The sequence below is a fragment of the Sarcophilus harrisii genome, chromosome 1 (genome assembly GCF_902635505.1).
Source record: "Sarcophilus harrisii chromosome 1, mSarHar1.11, whole genome shotgun sequence".
In the NCBI taxonomy this organism is placed as follows: domain Eukaryota; kingdom Metazoa; phylum Chordata; class Mammalia; order Dasyuromorphia; family Dasyuridae; genus Sarcophilus; species Sarcophilus harrisii.
Window position 1 is genome coordinate 649686903 of NC_045426.1, and position 8874 is coordinate 649695776.

Below are 8874 nucleotides of genomic sequence, written 5' to 3' on the forward strand. Positions count from 1 at the left end.
TTCCCAAACTGGTTGGCTGATCCTAAAGAAAAGAAGAGTTATGAATTAGTGTAGTGTGTTGAGTTAGAACATTAGACTTGATGGCAGAAGAAACCCAGGTTTAAATCCCAACTTTGATACTACATGTAATAACATTGAGGAAGTCATTTAAAGTTTTCTGGACCTCAGTTTCTTCAATTGTAAAATGGAGATAATAATACTCTTAGTTATGCTAAGAAGAACTCCATGTAAATATCAGTGATTTGTTATTGAGGGAGTTCCCAGAGGATCTATTGAACATTTTTATTAATGACGAGGATGAAGACAGATTGCATGCTTATTCAGAGATGACACAAGCTGGGAAGGACCAGCCTACCTGTTAGATGAGTCAGGCCATTAACAAATCCCAACAGGCCAGGTCAATATGGAGAAACAACTTCACACACAGGATGAAGGAAATGGGACTAGATAAAAGTTCATTTGAAAGAGACCAGCGCAGTGTTAGTGGACCACAAATTCAACATGCATTATTGATATGCTGTGGCAGCTGATAAAAACCTGTCACCAATTTAGGTGGCATTAACCATCAGCTTTACTAAGTGTTTACTGTGCCAGACTTAGTGTCTGGTACTTGTAGTGACAGTACTATTGGTGGGACTGCTCAAATCACAGAATCTCAGGTTTAGAAGGGATACTCCCAACTCCAGTCATTTTCTCCAGTTGTCTGGAATTCTCTCCTCCCTCATCTTTGCCTCCTGGATTCATTCAAATCCCAGATAAAATCTACCCTCTACAAGAAGCCTTTCCTGATCCCTCTTAATTCTAATGTCTTCTCTTGCTTAATTCTCTAAAATTTTTGTGGTTTATACTTTGTACATAGTTGTTACAGTTGTGTTTTCCATTACAATATAAGTTCCTTGAGAACAAGGACTGTCTTGCCTTTCTTTATATTCCTTGTGCTTAGTATGGTGCCTTGTACATGCTAAGCACTTAATAAAATGCTTTTTGATTGACTAACCTCAGAGCCACCTAGACCTGAACAAGAAACCTTTCTCCCCACTATGTGAAAAGTGATCTTTGCTGAAGACCTCCAGGGAGGGGAAATCCCACGTTTCAGGTAGCATACTCCATATTCAGATAGCTTTGATCATAAGTATTTATTTCAACCTTACATCTCCCCCTTCAAACCTTCCTTTCTTTGCTCCTCAATATGTATATTGATAGATTAACAGAACAAGACTAATCCCTTGAAAACAGCAGCCTCTGAGGTCCTTTGAGAAAGCTTTATTGTTCCCCTTGAATCTTTTCCCCAAGCCAGACATTCCCATGCTACACAAGGATTACTAAAGGAACTGGTCTCAGGGGCCTTCACCTGTAGATGTTCTCTGTCTTGTTTTTAAAAATACATTGCCCAAAACTGGACACAGTACTCTATTTGTGCTGGGCCTAAGGCACTAGGCCCTGGAAATTTGGCTTTTTGATACAATCTAAGTAGCTGTTAATAATTCACCTTAGAAGTTCTTAATTTTTCTTTTCTGTCACATCATTTTATTGGTTTATAGAGTTTATGCTCTCATAGGACCCCTAGCTTTTTTTTTTCTCAGACTGCTATCTAAAGATACATTTTTGTGAAGGTAATTTTTTTTTTTAACCCAAGGGTAAGACTAGACGTTTAGATGTTCATTCTTATTAATTTTATGTTGCCAAATTTAACCCAACGTTCTAGCCTATCCAGAACTAATTGTATTCTGTGTGTCATCCAGTATAACTATGTCTTTCTCCTTTTTGTCAATTACTAATTAAAAAGCACGTCACCCATGACTTTATTTAAAACACTGAAGATTTAAAAAAAAGAAAAAAAAAAGTTAAATGGCAAAGGGCCAAACTCGGCTTCCTGAAGCACTTCTACTGGTGGCCTCTTTCCAAGTTGACATCAACCTATCAATGACTCCTCTATGATACTGATCATTAAGCCAGTTTTGCATCCATCTGACTATACTGTCTTATTTTGTTTAGCCCAAGCTCATTTGCTCTCACAGGAATAGTATGTAAGACTTGGCCCATGCTTTGCTAAAATCAAGATGACCTAGGCTGTCTGTTGCGATCCCCTGCTCTGGTAACCCTGTCAAAAGAGATGTGAAATGAGCAGAACCAGGAGATCATTGTATAAACAGCAAGATTATACGATGACCAATTCTGATGGATGTGGCTCTCTTCAACAATGAGGTGATTCAGACCAGCTCCAATTGTTCAGTGATGAAGAGAGCCATCTACACCCAGAGAGAAGACTGGGGGAACTGAGTGTGGACCACAACATAGCATTTTCACTTCTTTTGTTGTTTGCTTGGTTTTATTTTTTTCTCCTTTTTTTCCTTTTTGATCCGATTTTATGCAGCAAGATAATTGTATAAATATTTATGCCAACATTGGATTTGCATATATTTTTACCATGTTTAACATTTTTAAAAAGATGAGCTGTTATAGAAGCCACACTATACCTCTCTCTGATTACCCTTTCCTTTTCTAGATATTTAGGAACTGTCTTTTTTCTAAGACACAGCAGAACTTTTTCCAGGAATCAAAATTCAAACTCACTGGTGTATGAAAGCTTAAGAGTGTCTATTCCCTTCCCATTTTGGAAAATCAAGACATTTGCCCTTCTGGAGATCTGTGTGGTCTTTCAGAAAACCCAAGTGGAGAGGGACTTGAGGTAGGGGAAACTAATGTGGAATCTGCTGCAGTAAGCTAGGTAAGATGTGATAAGGAAGTCATGGTAATTATTTGCCTGGAGAGAAGGGGTCAGATAAGAGAGATTTTGTGGAATTAGGAACAGCAAGGTTTGGCTACTGATTTGATATGTGGAATAAAGAATCAAGGATAACATCAGAGTTTAAAAAAAAAAAAACAAAACTTGGGAGACTGGAAGAATGGAGATATAGATATGCAGATATGGAAGATAGGTGGGTGGGGAACAAGATAAGATGTTTTGTTTATCTTGAGTTTGACATGTGTTTACTTGGAAATGACCAGTAGGCAAATTTGTTGTTGAACTGAAATGCAGAGGAGACCTTGGGGTTGGATATATAAGTCTTTGAGTCATCTGAATAAAGATGATAAAACCCCTAGGAATTGATGAGGTCACTACAGGAGAAATCATAGAGTAGATTAGGACTTAAACCAGAACTTTGGGGAACAATTACAGTTCTGATGGGAGTCAGTGAAGGAGACTGGCAGGAGAACCAAGAGAGGGTCATATTTATTAAAAAAAAAAAAAAAAAAAAACTGATAAAAGAAACGCTATTCAGGACAACAAGGTGGTGCTGAGAGTCCAATATAGCAAATACAACCAAGACCCTGGGTGTCAACCTTTTGTTAGTCATTTTGTTTGGTCTTTTCAAGATTAAGGTTTTGGTTTTGCTTTTGGTTTTTGTTTTCCCTTGGCAGAGAAAACAACTAAAAGAAGACCTGGACAGTTTTTTTCTAATTTCCATTTTCTATTATCTTCCCATCTATGCCAAGTCATGGTTTTATCCCATTTTTTAATCCATACGTTTTTCTCCAGCTTCCTCAGCTCAACAAGTTTAGGTTTAGAATTTTAGAATTCTAAGTTTAGAATCCTTGATGAGGAGAATTCTGCCACTTTTTTTATTTCATCTTGTTTTTTGACCTTCCATCTTCTGAATATTTAAACATTTAATCTGGGGTAATGAATGCTTGTATATCCACATCAGATTCTTCAGGTAACACCTTTTATTCATCGGAACTGTTTCTCCTTATGTCTTCAAAATTGCTTCCTTCAGAGCTTCCCAAGCATCATGGTCTGACTTCCCTTATAGAATCTTATAATCTATCTTTGCTCTGTACACTTTGGAATCTCCCTCCCCAAAATTGGGGTACATGCCTTGGCTTTTCTCTCTGCCATTGGAAATTCTAAGGTAGAAGAATGACTTTCCATTATATACATCCAGTAATTGATTCAGAAGTTTCCCTCAATGGTTCCTTCACCTTTTAAAAGATGAAAGTATCATTAAGAAATTGTTAGCTGCAAAAAGAGAGCCCCAGCAGAGCTTGAGTAAGTCTCCTATCACTGTCATATATAGTATTCCTCTGCCAGGTTGATGATGTTTGCTTAAGTCATGATCTCCTTTTGGTATAGGTGACGTGCAGAATATTCTCTGATCACAATAATACTTCTGTTTTTGTTTTCAGGGACCTTTTATTTTCCCTTTTTAAGTATTTGGATATTGCTCTTTAAAAAGTTGTTTTTTTCCTTTTCCCATTTACTTCCTTGCCTTCCAATTAGAACTCTCTCATAACAAAGCCAGTCAAGTAAAGCAGACCAATAAATTGTTGGTGTCCAACATTTAAGCCTTATCCCATACTTAGTCCACCCCGTCTTCTGAATGACAGAAGGAATATTTGGGCATCACATCTCTGAAGACATGATTTGTCACTGCATTGATAAAAATTCTGAAGTTTCTTGATGTAGTTTATCATTGTAGTCATATAAATTTCTCCCCTGTTTCTGGTTACTTTGCCTCAGTTCACACATGCCTTTCCAAATATCTCTGTATCTTTCATATTTCTTTCTTTTTTTGGGGGGGGGGAATATAATAATAATTCATTGCATTCATGTACTATAATTTTCTCAGCCATTCTTCAATCAATACCCACTTTTCTTCCAGTTCTTTATGGTACAAAAAGTCCTACTCTAACTTTTTTGATTTTATTTTTTCTAATTACATATTAAAATAATTTAAAAAAATTTTTTTTAAGTTTTGTGTTCTAAATTCTATCCCTCTCTCTCCCTTCCCATTCCTGAGATAGTATGCAATCTTATTAAGCATTTTCATATTGCTACTATAACTTTTTGTATGGACTGGAACTTCCATTGATCTTCACTCAAATTTTCTACTATGCTTCCCCATTCTGAACACGATTTCCACATATGAATATATCTTAATTCCCAGTGCTACTTTATTCTAAAGCATTGCATCAGTTTGGAGCACCACCTTTTAGGAAGGATACAAACATTGGAGGATTATTAGGACAGGAAGGAATTAGAAACCAGTCCATATGAAGATTGATTGAGAGATCTAAAAGGATCAAACCCAGGGAAGCCTCAGCTCCTCATCTGTAAAATCCCTATACTAGATGACTCAAAAGAGACTAGATAGTCCCAAAGGTTCTTTCAGCTTCTGAACAATATTATGGAATCTTTTTTTTCCCTGAGGCAAGTGGGGTTATGTGACTTGCTCAGGATCACACAGCCAGATATCATGGAATCTTGAGCTCAACCTAAATCTTTTTTTTTTTTTTTAATTTAATAGCCTTTTATTTACAGGTTATATGCATGGGTAACTTTACAGCATTAACAATTGCCAAACCTCTTTCAGCCTAAATCTAATCAAGCATTCTTTCTGCACCATCCAGTTTGACCTTCCATTCAGAACTAGTGATGGAAACCTATCTCATCTAGTGCTGAAGTGATCATCATTTTAATATTTTTTCCTTACATCAAACTAGAAATCACTTCTATGCATGGAACCCTATGAAGCAGATAACCCCTTTTTACAAAGTTGGAAACTGAATGTCTATCAGCATCTAAAATTTAACATCTTCAGAATCCAAAACAGAACCACAACCCCCCATCTCCAAATTTCCCTCTGTTGAGGATACCTCAGTTCATAACCTTGCTGTTATTCTCGCTTCTCTCTCCCTCACCCTCTAGCCAGCTGCCAGGCTCTTTTCTTATAAGTCTCTCACATCCATCTTCATTTCACTGGAGTCACAAAGCTACTGCGGTAAATAGTTCAGGCGCTAATAACTTCTTCCTTGGACTATTTTATTAGCCTACTAATTGGTCTCCCTTCTTTCACTCTCTCCCCTTTGAATCTGTCCTTTGAACAGCTGCCAAAATAACTTTCCTAAGGCACACGTCTGATGGTGTTACCCCCTTTCTCAAAAGCCTTCAGAGGATCCTGGTTATCTCTAAAATAGAATAAAACGCAGCCCAGCATTCAAGCTTTTGATGATTTTATTCCTCAGCTGCCTTTACAGACTCTTTTCATATTTTTCTTCTTCACACTTAAGTTTCCATCATATGGGATTTCTGACATTCTCTGGACCATCATTCCATTCCTCTCAGCTATTCCCTCTCCTAGGAATGCTCCCCATGGCCTCCATGCTTAATGCTCAGCTTAACCACCTCCTCCCAGGAGTTTTCCCTAATCCCTCTTTACTAGCCCCTTTCCCATCAGACCCCTTATTATTATTACTCTCTCCCTCCTCAGATTACCTTGTGCTTAAAATACACACACACACACACACACCCAAACACACAAAATATCCTCTTTTGACTGCAGCAATTTTAATTGTTTCTGCTTTGGTCTTTGTATCCTGAGCACCCTAGCCTAGTGCCTTATCCCCAGAAGGTGTTTATTGAATATTTGAGTTGATTTGAATTAATGAGGAAACTTAGACTCATCCAGGGTCGCATGGTAAGTGGCAGAGCCAAGACCCTGACCCAGTTGTCTAGTCTCCAAATGCCAGTGCTCAGTCCACTGTCCTGTGCTGACTTGAGACATTGAAACAAAACATTGGGGAGAGGACCTCTCAGTACAAACTGCTGGGGGTGGGGAAACCCATCTGCAGGGAGGGAGGGAGAGTGTGGTAGTGTTCAGCTTCCCAGCTGCCCTTGCACCTGCTGTGGCCATCGGCTGAGAGGAGGAGAGCCCATCAGCTGTCAGAATTTCTGCTGCTCTGACCAGATGTGCTGAGATTTATTTCCTGGAAAGCCGGGGGAGGGGGGGGGGGGAGGAGAGTAAATTTATTTGGTCCCTAAGTCCTAAATGAGTTTGTCAAGCTATACTAAGTGAGTGTGCTGCTGACATCATCTTGCTGTAAAATCTTGGGCAAATCCCTTCGTTTCCCTTCTATGAGGTGTGTGGTAGCACTGGGTGATCTCTAAGGGGATCCTAGCTCTGATGCTCTATGGCCTGAATGCTTTTCAGTTCTTAGAACAGTCTCCTTCAAACTGAAAGGGAAGAGTATCAATTGCCAGCAGAGGGCGAATCCCATCTTTGAGAAATCTGGGCTGCAGGAGCATGATTCACAGAAATGTAAGGAAGAGCAGAAGGAAGTACCAAATTTTCTCAGGGGTCAAAGGAACCTCAGTATTTGTCTAATCCAACCCATCCCTGGAAATTAACCCCATTACAGTGGATGTGATGAGTGGCGTTTGGCCTAGGCAGGAAATCCTCTCCTACCTGTTCCCAGACCAACCGGTCTCTGCTGGACAGTCCACTTTTGTGGCCCAGACCCAGAGCCATTAAAGAGCTTGCTTTTAGTCTTTGAGCAACTCCCGGGCTTTCAGATGCTTTGACTGACAACTAGGGTTGGGCCAACCGTGTCATCACCAGGGCTTCCCAGGGAGTTTCCCAGGAGAGGAGTGCCATAGCCACTCCAGTCATCTCACTGGGCAAGTTTTCCCATCTCAAATTACAACAACACCCTCACCCAGTTCCATTCCACCAACATTTATTAAGCACTTACTGTGTACTTGTGGAAATAAAAATAACACCTACCCTCATGGCCCTTCTTTTCTGTTTGGGGATACCATATTTGCATAGTTAAGTAGATAGAAAATTTGAAAGGAAGGTTTCCCATCCCAGTTTACAACAACACCCCTACTCAGTTCCATTCCACCAACATTAAACACCTACTGTCTACTTGGGGAAATAAAAATAATAATGCCTACCCTCAAGGCCCTTCTGTGGGGACTACCATATTTGTATGGGTAAGTAGATACAAAATAATTTGAGGGGAAGAAGAACACTAAACAAATGATGGCATCAAGTGATTTTCAAAAGGAAGTGATCCCCAAATCTTAGCTCCTTGAAGGAAATTAAGTGATTAGGGAATACCTTCCTGACAGGAGAGAGAGGCTCCAAAGACCTAGATCTGGGAAATCGGATGTCAAGTCTAGGGACTACTGGCAGTCCAGTTTGCTTGGATTATCAATGTTTGGAAAGGTAAGTAGAAGCCTGACTGCAGAGAGCTTTAAACATCAGACCAAGGAGTTTGCATTTTATCGATGGTTAAAGAGCCACTGGAGATTTCTGAGTGGGGTCAAACATATGCCTTAGAATTGATTATTGATTTGGCTGCTGTGGGGAGGGAAATGTTGGCAATTGGGAAGACCAATTAGGAAATGATTGCAGTAGTCATGGAGGATCAAGGATTTAAAGCTAGAAGGGACTTTGGAGGCCATTTAGGACAGCACTCCTCTTTTAGAGATGAAAAAAATGAGGCACAAAAAAGTGACATTTCCTGTTATCCAGCTGAACTAAGGTCTTATTGATCCCTACATTGAGCACTGCAGTTTCACCTTACAAGGTAAGGTGATAAGGGGTAGTGACCACCTAAACAAAAAAAAACAAACAAAAAAAGGTTTTTAAGAGATGTTGTTGAAAAAGAATTGACGAAATTTGTTAATAAACAGGATATTGGGGGTAGAGATTGGGGAGAGGGAAAAGTTAAGATCTTTCAGAGGAGAGTGGGAATTGGGGAAAAATAAAACATCACAGGATTTTTTTGTCTAAGCCTGGGACAAAGAATGGTAAGATTCAAACACAGCTCATTCTTCTTGAAGGAACATTATTTTCTGGTGTTTAAAACTGGCCCTGGCCAGTTTCCTGGCCAGGCTGTTTCCTTTCTTTCCTCCATCTTATTCCTTCTCTGTCTGGAATGCCCAGTTTTCCTGGCAGAGTAGCAAGACTTCTTTAATGAACCTGTGTTTAAAAACAAAGGAAACAACAATAACAACAATCCAAAAAAAAATAAACCTTTGAAATTAGAAGTGAAAAGCGTGGAACAAGAGAGCGAGCATGGAGA